General features: G+C 32.5%; 2 protein-coding genes and 1 pseudogene across 3 annotated transcripts in view; 1 reads left to right on the plus strand and 2 right to left on the minus strand.

Moving 5' to 3' along the window:
* Positions 1-18987, minus strand: part of LOC125854930 (uncharacterized) — a 632422-nt gene that overhangs the window by 222663 nt on the left and 390772 nt on the right. The window lies entirely within an intron of this gene.
* The window catches only part of LOC125854934 (OVARIAN TUMOR DOMAIN-containing deubiquitinating enzyme 1), a 1192864-nt gene that overhangs the window by 103299 nt on the left and 1070578 nt on the right, over positions 1-18987 (plus strand). The gene's annotated exons all lie outside the window — the stretch shown is intronic.
* On the minus strand, positions 9850-15450 carry LOC125855947 (uncharacterized; annotated as a pseudogene).

An 18987-nucleotide genomic window follows, 5' to 3' on the forward strand; every position in this document is an offset into this window, starting at 1 on the left:
TAAATAACTTACAAAAGTTAGTTTGGCCCTTTCCTCCACTCACACATCCGGATCCGACTCATTTTCTTTCTTCTTCACATCAGTCTTCTTGAAAACCTCCGGTTCAATGGGTGGGCGCCCCAATTCTTTTTCCTATAAATAAAAAATGAAATTTATAACGATATATATGAATCAACTAATTATTCATTTAAAAGTTTAAAATAGAACTTACCATCTCTCTTGTAATTGTTCCAACGGTCTTTGCACCTTAAATTCATTAAACATCGCCTAGCGTATATTGTTTGGAATCTCACTCCAAGACTAATAAGCTTGTGTATAAAGTCTTCTAACACGGTCTTTTAAAGCCTAGGCAACATCATTTGCAGGATGCCACCTTCAAAACACATAATAAATATGTTAGTTCATGAATAATATATTAAAGTATAATAAATAAATAAAATAAACTAACAAATAGATAACAAAACAAACTTACGATGATCCATCCGGCTCAACCATGACTCTACCAAGTCTGTCCTTATGGCCAGGAGCTAAAGTAGGCATCTCAACATCTGGTGTAGCACTAGGTACAGCTGTAGATGAAGGTGATACACTAGGATGCACAAAACGTTGAGTCAATGGAGGCGTACCGGCCATAGCATCTGACTACTCGCTACTAGAATCTCCAATCCTCATGGCAGATAACTGAGGAGATGTACCTGTGGGAGATGGAGGACCATCCGATATCCTACCTGCCGATAAGGGTCATGGTTGACGAATAGCTTGTAAAGGTAGGTCCTCGTAGCACCGTGTTGACAATGACTGTGAAGTAGAGGAAGCACCGACTGGTTGATAATAATTAGGATAATATTATCGAGGATCCGCCATACCAAATGGAATAGAAAATAAATGAGTATCATGGCTGATGCGCTCTGGCGCAGAAGAAATAGATCCTGAAATATCCTCAGGATCTATGGGTCTCCTAGTTGACTTCTTCTTTTTGGCCTTATTAGTCTGGCTAACTCCAAGATGCTCGCGATGTCTATCACAGTCACCGCTTGATGACATCTATATGCAAATTTACATGTATAATATATAAAAATCATAAATTAAATAAAATTGGCAAAATAAATTAACTTACATATACTAGCTTTCATTCTACTACTATTCCTCCTCGCTTGTTTCAATTCCATCATTCTCCCATTTGTCCTCCTTAGTTATTTCATTTTTGTCCCATTCTTCGTCATCAAATGATTCATTTTCCTCATTCTCGGATATTTCTTCCTCAACATTCAGTATCTCATCATCAGATACTTCTTCTAATATGTGTTGAGGATATTGTAGTGTGGTTTCCAATTCAACATCAACTTGTTGTTGAATAATTGCAACATCATTTTGATATGCCGCATCTAAGACATTGTCAATTTCAATTCTTCCCACAGGCTTACTTTTTATAACAACCCACCAATCATCTTTGTCTCTACGCAATGGATATGGAGCGTAATACACTTTTTTAGCATTTCTTGCAATAATAAAAGGATCATAAATTTTGTATTTCCTGGTATGCTTAACTTCAATTATATTATGTTGATGGTCCACCGTTGTGCCTCTATGTGATGGGTCAAATTACTCACACCAAAACAATACAATCTTCATGTTAGGCCAACCTGAATACCTCACTTCAATAATCTCATGAATGATACCATAATATTCAATAGTTTGGCCAGTACCATCAACATCACCTTGTATGTAGACACCGCTATTATTTGTTTTTCTTGTTCCTAGAAACTTCTTCAGTTTGAAACTTAAAACCATTGACACAATACTTATTCATTGTCAGTACTTGAGATTCAGGTTCAAGTGCTACTTGTTTCACTAATTGCAAATGTTGGATACTTGAGTATTCATTGTAAATCTACATGATTGTTATTTCAAGTAACATAATTTAGTATAACATGAATATATTATTAAATACTTAGTGATTTCATACTTACATAGTTCCTCAGCCATTTGGAAAATTCAATATAGATGGCTTCATTACCCCATGTGTTTACGAACAAGTTGATCATTTTACATTCAAGTATTTCGTTAGTTAATGAACACTTATTAGTATGTAATTTGATAACATATTTTTAACACTTACTTGATATATGGTTGAATCTCTGGTCAATTAAGCAAAATATGTGTCACAAATGATTTCATTTCCATATCAGTGAAGCCTCGCTTTCCATGCTTTTTAGACCCTCGACCATTTTGATTAAAAATTGATATCGGTGGAAATAAAGGATCAATATCGCCTTCATCATTGCGATTGGGCCTGTTTCTCCTACATGACACATCATCACCAAAGCAATAAGAATAAAAATCATCAGTTTCTCTCTCAATATGACCTTGAACAATTTATCCTTTGATCTTTCCCCTTTGCTTAATTGTTTGCTTGGAACTGCCAATTTTTCTGCATGTTATCTATATATATGTTAATAAAAGACTTGGAGAATATATATAACATAGTGAATATTTCAAATGGATGCATTCATCTTGTTTGAACTGGACCTTTGAGGCGAGCCTCTTGTACAAGGTGAATTGGAAGATGCTCTAACACATCAAAGAAACCACATGGAAATTTCTCCAACTTAGTAGCAATAACAAGAATATTTTCCTCCATCCTGTCTAAACTACTCTCCAACAACTTTTCAGAACACTAATCTTTATAAACAAGACTTATCTCTGTGATTGGTTTCCATATCCTTTTGGGTAGATGGCTAAAAGAGATAGGAATTAAAGTTTCCATGAACACATGACAATCATGACTTTTCATACCTATCAATTTTCCTTCATTCATATTTGCCCACTTTCTTAAATTCGAAGCATATTCCTCCGGCATCCTCAATTTTTTAACCCACTCACAAATTTCACATTTCTCATCCAATGTGAATGAAAAGCTAGCTTTGGGCTTAACTATTTTACCATTTTGTTATTCCTGCAGCCATAACTGTTTTCTCCTACAATATTCCTTTATGTCCATTCTAGCTTTTGGATTGTCTTTTGTCTTACCCTTAACATCCATCATTGTGTTAAACAAACTGTCAAAATAATTTCTTTCAATGTGCATCACATCAAGATTATGTCATAGCAGATTGTCCTTCCAATACGGCAACTCCCAAAATATGCTTTGTTTGGTCCAATTATGTTCAACACCACATCCATGAAGTCTAGAAGGTGAAGCTTCTGTAACTTTAGGTAACTTATGATGTAGGGATTGGTCATGCACATTTCAGGAGGAAGATTATACGGATTAAGAAATACCGGACAGCATGAATAAGGTGAAGGAGCATTAGAGAATGATGTGAGGCCATCTACACACAATCCCAATCTAATATTTCTTGGTTCACTAGCAAAATCAGGATATACATTATCAAAATGCTTCCATGCTTCACCATCAGATGGATGAGACAAGACACCCGGCGGCCTTCTATTTTCACGATGTCATCTCATATGTGGGGCATACCTCATTGATGCATACAACCTCTTTAACCTAGGAATAAGAGGTACATAATGCATCGCCTTAACTGGGACCATCTTTTCGGCCGGAGTCCTCTTATAACTAGCATGTCCACAAAACTTACAATTTTCTAATTCACTATCAGTCTTGTAAAACAACATGCAGCCATTAACACAACAATGAATTCTATCATACGTCAATCCTAACTTGGAAACCAAATGCTTTGCCTAATAGAAGTTCTTAGGTATGTTAAATTGGGATTAACTAGTTCACCCAAAAGATCAACCATTGAGTCCATAGCCACATTAGGTACATTTCGATCAGATTTAATATTCATTAATTTAACCGCAACTGACAAGGCAGAATGTGGACTCCCTTCACATAATGGACGACTAGACTTTTCTAATTGATCATAGAAGTGTCTTGCTTCTTCATTAGGATCTTCATCAAAATACTGTTCGGGTTCCATCCCACCTTGAACCCCGAAAGCATCATTGATCATTTCATGAACCCTATCATGTTCAACCCTAATTTGTCCATGTAATGCAAGCATATTATATTCATTCACAGACATTGAATTATAAAACATACCATTCAATCCATCTCTTTCTCCATGATCAACCCATACAAAATATCTAGGCTTAAATCCATAACGGTACAAATGAACCATGATTGTATCTGGGGTACGAAATTTTAAGCACTTACATGCACTACAAGGACACCTAACCAATCCATTATTCTTGAAAATGTCAAGTGTCATTGTATGTTCTATAAAATCTCTAACACTGTCAATAACTCAGGTTTCAAACCAGCACCAGTTTCATAATGCATATTATACATCCACAAACGATGATCCATCTACAAAAATATTGATATTCAATTATATTATAAATTAAATTTAATAATAATTTTACCACACCAAACTAATTTATATTATATATTTATAATAATTACTTAATAATTATATATATATAATTAATTAGTTCATAAATACTTCATTTCAAGATCTACAAAGTGCAAGCTTAATTAATTCATAAATTTTAATTAAGTTTAAGATTTCAAATAATTAATCATATTAATTCTAATTAAGTTCAAGTTATTATAAATTAAGTTCAATTATTAAGTTCTAATTAAATAAGGTCATTAAGAATTAGTTATATTCAAGTTCAAGTTCAAGTTGTAATTCAAGTTCAAGTTCTAAGTTCAAGTTCAAGTTAGTTCAAGTTCAAGTTCTAAGTTCAACTTCAAATTCTAAGTTCAACTTCAAGTTGTAAGTTCAAGTTCAAGTTCTAATTTCAAGTTCAAGTCTTAGTTAATTTAAGTTCAAGTTCTAATTTCAAGTTCAAGTTCTAAGTTAAACTTCAANTAATTTAAAAAAAATGACCTAGAGGGTCATTACAAAGTTCTAAGTTAAACTTCAAATGCTAAGTTCAAGTTCAAGTTCTAAGTTCAAGTTCAAGTTCTAATTTCAAGTTCAAGTTCTAAGTTCAAGTTCAAATTCTAAATTCAAATTGATATCTAAATCTATAAAATTATTTATATATAAACTTCTAATTCAAAAATTAGTTATAGATAATTATGTTTTAATTCAAAAAAAAACCTCATCGATCAATATATATTCATGACATTCAAACATTCATCATCTACTAATAACACTTCAATTACTAATTTCTAACTTCAAATTAACACTTTACTAACTAACAATCAATCAAATCCAAAAAAATCTCAATTCAACCTCAAATTACATATTCTCAAGTTTAAACTAGTCCTAAAATTAAAAAAAAAAAACTTAATTCTTCACTAACTAACAATGCCCAATTTTAAAATGTCCAATTTTTTTTTAAAAAAAACCCTAAAATAAAAATCTCCAATTCTCTATACCTAACTAACAATAATCAAATCAAATTAACAATTGAATAACACAACCCAACAAACAAAAACAATAATATACTAACAAACAATCAATTATAATCACTAGAATTGAAAAAAAAATTAACCCTAACCTTAACAAATTAGGACAGGCAAGAGCACTCACGAGTAGCGACGGCGATCGGCGACGGGGAAGGGTAGCACTGCAGCAACAGCGACGATCGGCGATGGCGACGGGGAAGGGAGGCTACGTGGGAGGGAGATCGATAGAGAGAGAGAAGGGAGAGAATACGGGTGAAGAGAGAGAGGAAAATAAGAAAATCCTGATCTGTCTTTTAGATATTTAATAAAAAGCGACGGACAACGTCTCTAAGTCCATCACTTTTTTTAAATATAGTTGACCAATATTTTAACCAAAAGCGACGAACTAAGAGACACTGTCCGTCGCTTTTTTAAAATAGTTGACCATATATTTTGACCAAGAAGAGACGGACATGAAGATACCATCCGTCGCTATGATAAAAAAATAATTAATAAATTAAAAGCAATGCACTGTGTTGTTAATTTTTAATTTATATATAATTATTTTTAATAAAAGCGACGGACGGCGTTGCCATATATATTAAATAAATAATTATTAATTATTTATATATTTGGCGCTAAAATCCGTGAAAAAAGCGACGGACAAAGAGATGTCGTCCGTCGCTTTTTGTAAAATTATTTTTATTAAAAAGCGACGGACAGTGTGGCAAAATGCGTCGCTTTTCTGTCCGTCATTTTTAAACAGATTTTTAGTAGTGTACACATTGTATTTTTGTACTAGCGCATACTCTTGCCTACATTTTTCCCAAATGTAGAGTCCGACAGACAGGGTTTCCAATATTTTGGAGTGTTCCCGAGCTTGGTGAGTCCTTATGGTTGTAGGACAGATTTCATTGTTTTAATTTCTTTCTTGTATTTCCTTTTTGGACATGATGTATGGGTTAGGCCCAATTTCATTCTATTGTATTAGATGGATATGATGAGACATGAGTTTAGGCTTCCGCTTTTCGTTATATAGATTATTTTGAACTTGGACTATTGTTTTACTCTTATGGTTCTATTTCTTATGTTATGAGAAGCTAAGTGGCTTGTATGGAGTCCTTCGGGGTTCTGTACGTTATGTTATATCTAGGGTGTACCCCTGGGTCGTGACAAATTTAATTTATTATAACAAGAATAATTCAAACCATATTTTTGAATTATTTCCATATCAAAAGGAAACAATAATTAATTATGTGGTCTTTGTTCAATATTTAATTAAGACTTCTAATCTTATCTCTTGACAGATAAGAAAGAGACTCATTTTTCAAACATAGAAAAATTTAGCATGTATAGGCATCTTACTAACCTAGAAAAGATAGAATTCTTTTCATAATACTTACTCACCCAGAGAAGAGTTCAACGATTAATTTGTGATCACTGCAAAACTGGACCAAACTTGCAAACCTGCTTGAAGATATGACTCTTTCGATTCTTAAGAAGATACAATTTTTTCCACAATACTTGCCCATTAAGTATAAAGTTCATCAATTATTCGCAATCACTGCAGAAGACTATATGTGTTTTTACATAAATGTGTGTATTATCTATTGTTCATGTAGTCATTGTACATTTTTATTCTTATAGTTTGTTCAATAATATCTAATCATGTTTCATCAATTATTACTATCTAGAAAACGATTCAGTGAACAATATTCAAGGAATACTCAACCAACAAGGATAATTACTACTATACAGAAATGGCTAGAAGCAGACAACTATCGTATGCTTCTAACCGAGGGCATTATTACAGTGTTTGTATTTTTTTCATTAATTTGTTAGTTTTATTTTTTTGTATTTTTTTCATTAATTTGTTAGTTTTATTTTTCTTTTTAATCAATTATATATTTGTAAATTACGTTAAAAAAAATACTATAAATCACAATAATAATAACTTACAACATTTCAAAAACATTAAAAAATTCAATTGACTCCCAAAATTGTATCAATGTCACATTAATTGGAACTAAGAAATAATTTATTTGAAATGGCATTACAAGTACTACAAATCATAATAATTAGTAACTTGAAATTTTAAAAAGGGCAAATTACTAGAATATTGTGTTTAAGACTTTAAATTACATAATATTAAAATATTCATTTTTATTTACAACATTAAGTTTTGAATAACAAATATGACAATTATTAAATACTACGCGTTTCTACATATTTTTCCTAGCTATTTTCTTGGGTTAGTGTGTGGGACCCATAATTTATTGTGTTTACTTTTTACATTTTCAATTATAATTATCATTGAATATATTTCTATATTAAGATATTTTCTCTCTCTCTTATTCCTTTTCAAGAGAGGAAAATCATTAATTTAGTTTATCAATTTCATTGTTAGTTTCTAGGAGTAAAAAGTTATTCATTCATATTTTCTTGGTAATGGGTTTGATATGTTTTCTTTCTTAATTTTTTTTTTTCAAAATCATCTCTACTCAAAGAAGAAAGAACATCGTGTTTTTCTATGGAATATACTTATTAAAAGTTTTTATCTTTTCTCATTAAGAATTTTAGTTCATCTTCAAACTTTTTTTTCAAAGGTACCTGTAATTTGAGATAAAATTATATGTTTCCTTTGACTTGGATGATTATAAATAGAGTATTAACAACGTTGACGTGTGTTTGAGATCAAATTTCGAGTTGAATGATTCACTTTATCTTCAGTGATTGAATATGAAAGAGAAGTTCTTGCCACTGGTAATGAAAAGTCTATTCGCGTTACCCATAATTTGTTTAAAAGGAAGGGTAAGGAGAATATTTTAGGGAAAACGGTTTGAAAAATACTCTAACTTTGGTCGAAACTGCTGCTATTACGATACCAAACTTTATGAAGGACATTTTACGCCTTGCACTATTTAATAATGTGTTTTAAAGGTATATATGTGCCAACGTGGACACGTTACTATTTATAATGATGTAATTATTTATGATATCCACGTAGGCACATATATACCTTTAAAATATACTATTAAATAGTGCAGGGGATAAAAGGTCTTTTCCAAAGTTCAGTATTGCTACAGCAATTTCGGCCAAAGTTCGGATATATTTCAGACTTTTTTCCCAAAATTTTATATTTATACAATTGGATAAGTTTGATGTTTTTTTTTTAATCTTTGTGCTTCATTTTACTTAATTTTTAGTCCGTCTTAAAATTCTGTAAATTAATATTTGTCAAAATGTGGTATTTTTGTTTGAATGTTGGAACTGAAAGGTAATATTGATAAAATGTTGGTGTTATTCTGTTATAAGATTATTAATTGGATAAAGATATATCTATAAAATAATTAATAAACAGTCTATTATTTGATACAAATTATGGTTTGAAGTCGGTGTTCAGCCTACCAATTTAGCAAGAGTATTACACCATATTTTAATCCAACAAAATATATTAATATATACCATTTTATACAGAAATCTGTTGAAATTTTCATAAGGTTACAATTTTTTTTATATTCAAAAAGTTAATTTTATACCAAAATCAAAACCAACGCTTTGACAATAATACATTTCAGCTTCAACACTATAAGGAACTAATTTTGACAATAATACACATTTTTTTTGCTATTTTTTGAGTTAGTGTGTTAATATTGCGCAATTCATAATTTACTCTATTTACTTTTGGAATTCTCAATAACAATTATAATTGAATATGATTCTTTACTTAAAGATCCTTTTTTGAGGGTGTACTTTCTTTTTTAAAAAAATTTTTTTTTTTTTTTTTGATTGAAATTTATGGCCCGTAGCCTTTTATTAAAATAAAATTAGATCCAAACAACTACAATGGCCCAAGGCCCAAATAAAACCAAAAATCTAGATTTCCTAATTTGTTCCTTTCTCTATCTGTTGTTGAAGCAAACTCACTGTTCCTCCACCTTCCATTTCCGATCATTAATTTCCAGCCGGTGTGTCTCTTTTGTCGATCATTTCTTGATGTGGTGAGGGCTCCTATCATCCTCTGCAATATCCGGTAAGTCTGCTTCCTTTCACTCTCGTTGTTTACTCCTTTCTTCCTCTCTTGATAGGTTGTGTAGAGGTCGGGATTCATCCCCAAATGTAAACATGAGAGTTTTCTGAGCTTGGATTGTCCCTTAATCAGTCCTGTTGTGCGTTCCTCTTCTTGCAAGCTAATCTCCTTTTCCTTTGTACTTTTTCTCAGATGTAGATGTGGTGTCTCGGTCCCTCCGATTTTAAAGCTCCAACAGTAACAGCCAAACCATTTACTTGTTCGTCTGTATGATGTAACTTTTTGATATATATGGCAATACTCTCTAGTTTGTTGTACTGCGTTTATGTTTTCTTCTTTACCTCTCTTGTTAGCAATGTGGCAAATTCTTGTATTTTGATGTAGGTATGCTCTGTAACTATCTGCAGTTGTCATGTGCATTATTTACTATTTACAAATGCTTTTGGTATTCTCAGTGCTGAATATTGATTTTCCTGGTTCTGATCCTCAAAGTTGGCATTTGTGCTTTGTCTATATTGATCTGTCTCCTGATGTTGGTAGGTAGCTCCTCAAAATTGTTGTACTCTTTTCTTTGTTGTGATTCAACTACCAGATTAGCTAATAGGTCTGCCACATTATTGCCTTCTCTGAAAATATGGATGATGTTTGCATTTAATTGTTGTAATCTCTTCCTTATAATCTCTCCTCTTTCCGCCAAATCCCAGGGTATCTTCCAAAGCCCTCTTATCATCTTCATCAGACACAATGAGTCTGTTTCGATTATTACTTCTCGCAGCCTGTTCTCCCAACAATACTCCAATGCTTCTTGTATTGCCACTGCCTCTGCCTCTGTGTTAGTAGTAGTACCCACTCCTTCTGCTCTTGCATAGATCAAATTTCCATGTGAATTCCTCAAACAAAAGCCATAAGAACTGAGTCCCGGATTCCCTTTGGATGCCCGAGGGTGTACTTTCTTTCTCTCTTTTTTTGGTAATTTTTTTGAATTCTAGTGTTAATTTTTTGGGAGAGAATTTATTGTCTAATTAATAGGAATCCTACCATTTAGCACATTCCTTATTTTATACAATTACTCTTGCATTTTTTTCTCTCTCTCCAATTCGGTTTCAATTATTTTGTAAAAGAAGTATCAATTTATATTTCATTATATGAAATACCAATGTACATTAAATCATAAAAAAAAATTGCATATCCTAATAATTATTTTTGCAAACTAATTTGTATATCGATAATATAATCTTTTTAGTTAATATTGTAAAAAAAGATTTAAAAAATTAAAATTATATTATGGTGTTAATTGATATACAAGTTGGTTTCAATATATATTTTTATTTGTAAAGACAATTTTATTAGTGAATCTCAATGTTACTATATGGAATTGATATTCACTATATATTATACCATTATAATGATACACTATATATTTTAAATGATTTAGAATACGTTGTAAATTGATATTTTGTATAAGTCCCAACATTAGAATGACTTACACTATAATTTAATCAATTATGTACCAATTTTTTTCTTAGCAAACACATTTGATTATCAACTAAAATATTGTTGTTTCAACTCTTAATTGGGAAGCAATAGATCATAGTTGGTCGTTGCATCATATATCACTTCTGCAATTTTGAAATTCACATCATGCTGCATAGTTCCATAATTAGTTAGAAACATTCAGATGTACATCAATATGTAAAATCATAATATAATCAATTATTTATAAAAAAAAAAATCAAAATTACAATTTAAATTAGGTGTACATTGGGGTGACAATTCGATGTACATTTCAATATGATATATAATGGATGACATGCATCACTATTTACACCATAAACTAATCAAGAATTAACAATTTATTTGTATAATAAATTTGATTCAATGATTTTTAAAAGTTACACATTAATTATAGTGTACATGAATGGTGTACTACACCATCACATATACCAAAATAAAAAAAACTAGATCCCTAAAATATATTCACTACACCATTATATTCACACACACATATATATATACACACACAAAAATGGTGTTTTCAATTTAATTCAGTCTAAAAGATTGGTTCATTTTTTGGTATACAATAGGAAAAAGAGTTTCAAAAATACTCTAACTTTGGCCGAAATTGTTGTTACGATACCAAATTTTATAGAGGACCTTTTACCCCTGCACTATTTAATAGTGTATTTTAGAGGTATATATGTGCCAACGTGGATACGTTACTATTTATAATTATGCAATATTTATGATGTCCACGTGGGCATATATATACCTTTAATATATACTATTAACACTACACCATTTTAGGCCTACGGCCACCCCAGTAAAGTGTAGCCTAAACTAGCAAAAAGTGTGGCCTTTGATAAAAGGCTACATTTTTGGACTTTAAGCAACGCTTTTTAGGGGGTGGCCTAAAGAAGTGTAACCTTTTACATTAGGCAACACTTTTTAAATGTCGCCATCTTTGGCTACACTTATAAAGCGTAGCCAAAGAGGTATAAGGGCACGCTTTGTTGTGATGAATTAGCGACGCCTATTTTTTTATTATACTACACTTAAAAGTGTTGCCTTTGCTTTGTTATTGGTCACACTTAAAAAGTGATGTCTTTTATATCTCATCAAGAGCAACACTTATAAAGTGTAACTTTATATCTCATCTAGAGCAACACTTTTAAAGTGTAACTTTATATCTCATCTAGAGCAACACTTATAAAGTGTAACTTTTCTTATGTACAAGATAACATTGAACGTCCTACAGCAACACTTTTGAAGTGTGGCAATGTTGTGTAGAATTTTGTAGCCACAATTTTTTTTATTTTTAAGAATAATAATTTTTATTTGCATATATTCAATAGATAATCACATAATTAAATATACAAGTGACCTAAAGCACAAAATTAGCTAATAATTAAATCGAAGCTATATATTTCAAATAAACTTCTAGAAACATGTCTTGTATAACCAATACTTAGAAAGTGATTGCTTAAAGATCTCTACTATCAATAAATTCCAAAAAACCAAATGCATTCAAACGTATATGACAATAGTACAAAAACTCTTCATCGTTCACTACAATAGATCGAGTTTACTTTTGTCCACATGCAATTCAAATTCAACTACCGGCATTTTCCTGCACATTCAAAATAAAATTATAAGTTAGTGAAATAAATGTGGAAGTGCATAATTGGAGAGTATTCACTGTAAGCCAACCAATCCAAATCAATATATATATATGCGCAAATCATATAGAACATTTATCAGCACGTGAATTCTGGATTACTGCATATATTGTAAACACAAAGGACACTTGTTACATGTCTGTATTGGGCAGGAACTGGGAGCTGCCCATTTCATTAAATCAAGAAAGAGCTCAAGAGACTAGCTCTCACATTCACACTTTGATATTAAGCAAAGAGATGAGGAATTTAAAAAAAGAAAAGAGTTGGAGGCTGATAGGAAGAACAAAAACAAAGGGGAACAAGGCAAACAAGATTCCAGAAACCTGCAAATGCAATACACAAATAGAGAGGATGGAAACACCAATTCACAATACCAGCAGCACCAAAAAAAAGGAAATAACAACAAGCTAGCTGATGAAGAATGGCAGACTCAGAAGAGGAAAGCTTACAGGCCAGTTCAACATAGCATGGACAGACCAAAATCTCCTAACGAAACATTGCAGCAGCAACAGACTCATCACACAAGTATGACTACTAATTCTGCATTCCCTACTTCTAATAATTTCATTGATCTTTCTATGCAGGATCAACCAAACAATTAAGAAGAAACTGAAAATCATAATTCAAAAAATAAGGATACAATGGAGACACAAATTAATAATAAGTCAACCATTGACAGCATGTTGGGCATGAGAACACTCACATTGACCATAGTCTAGACCATAGAGTCCCTGCTACCCCCCCCCCCCCAGCATCACATTCAGAATAAATAGCAAGTTCCAGACAGGTCTCAAGTTAATGCTACAAGTCAGGGTCATAAATCATTTAATCTGAAGTTGTTTTCTGCTTTTGCAAAAAATTCAAGAGAAATCTATATCTTAAAGGTATAATAAGATCCATTTTAAATAAAATCGTAGAGTAAAAATGGTGGTTTAGCAGCATGGGAACCTGCAGGAGCCTCTGAGTATTTGGAGGTAACACAATATTCCTATTTCTTTGATTTATTTCGAGGTTGTTAAAAACCTTCAACCATTTTAACTTTTTTGTTCTGTTTTATTCACCTACAGCTGCTCAATCCTACTGAATTTTTTGCGAACATTGTCATCGAGCATGAGTAAGATCACTATACTTCCTCTTTCTTTCCCTTTTCCTGTTCGTCTCCATTTTACAGCTTGACACTGATTAAATATCAATCCAGTGCAGAAAATAACAATGATAATATTTTAGGGAGGCAGATCTTGTTACTCCTACTAGTAAAATAAAGAAGAGGATCATCCAGGCCCTACAGGTGATAACAGTCAGCAGAATGGGAAAGATAATGATCAGACTCCTTCCAACAACAAATCAAAAGGTAAACCAAGCAAGAAAAAAAGAAAAGCAACTAAAAAAAGACAACAAAAAGAGGCTGAGATACAATATTCCAAAGTACAGGAAAGACAGATTCCTAGAAACAAGAACCAACAGCAACATGATGACAACTCAAACCACATCAGAACAGAGCTTAACTAGCACAAGTGACAACAAACTCACTCACAAAAATACAATAAAGTCTCTAACCTTTCAAGAAATCTAAAAGGGACAGCTTTAACTATGAGAATCAGTTTAAGCAATGAAAACTAAAACCATCTCTCACAACAACCATCACAGTTCAAAGCAGTAAAATAACAAGGGGGAAAAAGTACACAACTACAACCCAAAATCACTAGAGTCCTCCTTCAACACAATACAACACTCATACAACTAAAAATATAAAAAGAATTAGGTATAGAAGCTGAAAGGAGACAATGAGTAACAAAAATAAAGTACAAACTGAACTTTCAAAGATTCAAGATAGTAAAATAAGTTCAGAATTTCTTTACCAAGAACACCAGCTCAACTAGAAGAAAAATAATATGCAGACTATTAACAGAGAATGTGAAATACAAAATACCTTTTGAAGAACCGAATCATGAGTTGCCCCCTAAGAATGTGGAAGATTTGTGCCTCTTACAGCTTGTGCGCTACTTCCATCAATAGGTGAAGCAAGGTTAGATCCAACACACCCTGTATATCTTGAAAATTCAATCCACAGTTGTTTTGCATCAATTGAGGTAATAAATTTTGCATTTCTTCTCTCAATTCTTCCTTTAGAGAAGTGATTTCATTGGCATGATTTTGTTTTAGATTGTTAATTTCCTCATCTTTCTTCAAAGAACTTGTTGTCACTGATCTATCATAGCACCTAAGTCGACCAGGCTGCTCTTTTCCAAACACTGCCCTAAATGCATCATCAGTTGTTTCCCCAGAATTTTGGCAATTCTGAAGTTCGGCCTGTTGAATAAAATTGGTATCCATAGTAAATTGTAAGTACTATTTCATTTCCAGTCCTATAATAGCGATCAAGAACTAAAAAAATCTGACAACATTTCCTAGCAAACAATTCAGCGACATCGACAAAGAATTGTTATCTCCTCGCACTTGCACAAAAAGAAGAAGAAGAAGAAGAAGACATACGTGATAAAATTCAATAGAGTCAAACTCCCCACAATATATAAATTTTAAGTCTGAATCGAATTCACTACTAATCCTCTTTAAGAAACTTACTATTGCAACCTGGGTATCAGCCTGGATTTCCTTTCCCGTCTTGGTACGAGTTGCAATAAACATTTCAGGCCTTGATGGTTCTTCGTTGTTGTCTTTGGCAGCACGCTACTGATTATATCAAAAAAAATTATAAAAACATCAGTATGTTCTAATAAAGTACATAAAATGAAATTCAGATTTTTGAAGAAATGTCAGCTAAGTATTACCAATGCCACGCGTATTCTTGCAAAATTAATAGGTCCCATTCGATGCCTCCACTTTTGTTTTTTCCTGTTTTGAGAATTCATCTCGCATATGGCCTATTATTAAATAAAAAGAGATAATTTAATTGATAGATAAAAAAAGAATACATATGATGCAAAAATATGTCGATGAGTAGAAATGCACTATTTTAGCCTTACTTGAACAGTTGGGTGTTTCCAATACTCGATCAACTGGCGGAATTGATTATCTGGAATGCCATCAGGACGTTTTGCTAGCATATCCTCAAGGGTACTGTTTTTATCAAAAAAATTCTCTTTAATTTTTTGCTTGTGTCACCTCCAAGCATCATGAAGACCAGTCATCACCCACTTCTTTCCTTCTACTGGAATTAGAAATTTGGACTATGCAAAATAAAATATATTTAGCTTCAGTAAGTTAAAACAAATAATAAAATATGCAATCTCAAGAGTGATTGTTCTTACATTGATATATTCCCACATGCGCTTTTTAGTATCCTTTGGCACCGCATGCCAACTAGTGTACATCAAGCTGATGAATCTAGGATTCCTTGCAATTGTTCCTATAAAGTTGCTTAATTGTGACACTATCTTATTAGTTGGTCCCACTGCTTGTCCTTTATCAAATGTCACCTCCTTTCTTTCTTCCAAATTTCTTGCGTGAATATCCTTACATGTTGTTTATCCTTGAACTTTTTTTTACTTCGATATTTCTAGATTGATGTAACAGACAGGAAATAAGATATTTCTTTTATAACGAGTATTAAATCTTACAAGGTTTAAGACATACCTTTTGTACTACAATCAATGTCAATTTTCTCTTCGACATCACATTCATCTCCACCGAGTTCTTCTTGATCCACAAGATCATCCAATCCTGTATTGTGTTCATTAATAATAGGATCATGAATATCATGTTCATTGTGTAACTGTTGCTTATCCAGAAATAGATCAATATTGGTGGCTAGTCGAACCGACTTCCTCTTTACTTGTTTGAAGTTCAGTAGATCCTCAATATCATGTTGTACCTCTCCATTACCTAGTGTTGTTCCAGTCATATGTACTGAAGCAGTAACACCTTCCTTGAATGACGTTTGGAACCTAGAGTTATTCATAGGAAGTTTAATTCCTTTCTCTTTAATGGACTCTCCAGATTGAAATAACCTCGGTTTAGTTTGTCCTTTCCCTGCAATCATATGTGAAGTTCTAAGTTCTTCCCTTGAAGACGATTGAATTACTGATTTGTGCCCAAGCAATTTACTCTTTCCTTGTTGTGGAATGAAATCCTCATAATTCTTTCTTTTATGTGGTATTGGTGCCTGCTCTTTCTTATCTCTATCATTGCTTTCATTTGCAAGTTGTTCTCTCTTAATCTTGAATTTTTTGGCCAATTCAGCACTTGATCGGTATTGCATATCAACATCCAGATTCTTCAATGGACTTTGAGATTTGTTTGGATTCGAACCCTTATTCTTTAGTATTGTTGATTGATTCATTCTTCTCGCTTTGTTTTAATCTCTTTGATTTCTTTCCCTGTGGTAAGTAAACCTACAAAATAATAAGATTCTTTAAGTGAAAGAAGTAGCAGCAATATAATTTTGATATAAAGTTGACAGATGGATAGCTTATTAATTTGAAACATTGTCCTTCTAATGTCATGTGCATCTGCAGAACTCACACACCAACTCTTTCCAGAATTTCGAACTCTATAGAAGTTATAGAAAACCTCAACTCTTTCCAGAATTTCCAGCACTATATTATAGCAGATTGTAGCAGCTGAATTTCTAGAATTTCTAGAATCTCCAGAATTTCCAGCACTGTATAATATTGCAACAGCTGAGTTTCCAGAACTTCCAGCACTATATATACTATAAACTGAGTCTATAAGTTGTACATACATAATATCCCCGGAGCCACAACTAAACTAATCTTATAATCTGTACAACCATTCAGAATACTTTACCTAGAGCCACAATTTTATATATGAATACTTTACCTTCTAACCAGCTATACCAAACATAAATTACTCAACCAAATAATATCAACTAAAGCATTGTGAAACAACCAAAAGGCTCATTTCTGTGCACAGTGTTCCACCATCTCATCACCATGTATTTAAGAGGAATATAATCCTTTTGAATACCCAGGGAAATAGCAAAGAACCCCCAGACCTTTCTGGCAAAACTTCCAGAGTTGAATATGTGTTCAATAGTGTCAAGTTCAGGGGAATTACAGCAAAAACATTCTGCAGGTTCAACTCCAAAATTGGATAGCTTCTCATTACTTAAATTACTTAAAGGTAAAGAGTTGTACCTCTCTCGGAGCGACGAACTCGGGACTGCGACGAAATCAGAAATGACTTCAAACTGCAAAGCTCACTGTTCTGCCTCTAATGCCTACTACCTGATAATAAAAGGAAACAAATAAGTATATAAATAACAAACAGCCAAATAAAGCAATAATCAACTAGAAGTACAGGTTCCTCAATAAAATAATAATCAGATAAGAAGCCAACATAAATTACTTAACCAAACAACAATTGGGTGCATGAAAAAAGCCAAAAGAATACTTAAACATTATAGCGATCTAATCTTCAATTCCACATATTAGATATCTTAATGTGTTTGTACCAATACAACAATTAATTTACAAAAACAGTAAGTGAGCACTATATGATCATCACAAAAATAATGAAACTCATGGTGCGTCGTCTTCAAACTGTTTTTCAAACTCGGCTTCAAACCCATCTTCAGACTCATCTTCATACTCATTTTCAACTCGTCTTCAGACTCATCTTCAAACTCCTCTTCATACTCGACTCTAAGTTGTTGAGTGACAAATTCCTCTGAAGGCACATCAATAATTGTTTTTGGTACATCAGTCCTTGTTAAGAGTACTTCACCATTATCTTTTGGAATAGATGGTCACATCAAATGTTCAAATGGCCCGTTTTCATAACTTTGTGGGAGATTAGATTCAACTTCATCACCCATGTTAAACAAGTCTCTCGGAATAGTCTTCATAACATAATGTTTATCTTGATCATATGGATCTTGCACATAGAAGCATTGGTATACTTGAGATCCAAGCACAAAAGGCTCTTTCTGAGAGCATCTAAAATAGACATAAGTAAGGCAATAAGCATCATTTTCAACCTCATACCAATCGCACTCAAATAGAACAACCTTAAAATGATCGTAATTGTCTAATTCAACAATATCAACTATTCTACCATAATAAGTCAAATATGCAGCAATCGAATTTTTATCCTTTGAGCTTGCAAAGCTTGTAGTTGAGGCAACTAGTATAACACCACTATTTTGTGTTTTACACCTTGCATCACGCTGCCTAAGATGGAATCTATATCCACTGATGAGATACCCAAAATATCTTTTTGCAACAGAATTTGGTCCTCTAGACAATTGTTTTATCAAATCAGACACATCTCTTCTTGCAAAGCACGAGTTTCAAACCATTGAGAAAAGTTTTGACAATGATTCTTGCCCTTGCTCCATTTAGATCTTCGTGACTGATTATTAACCGCTTGCTCATGCTCTCTACACAACATGTACTTTTTTTTGTTAAAATAATAAATAAAATAAGTTAAAA

Source organism: Solanum stenotomum, chromosome 2, assembly GCF_019186545.1.
Source record: "Solanum stenotomum isolate F172 chromosome 2, ASM1918654v1, whole genome shotgun sequence".
Classification (NCBI taxonomy): Eukaryota; Viridiplantae; Streptophyta; class Magnoliopsida; order Solanales; family Solanaceae; genus Solanum; species Solanum stenotomum.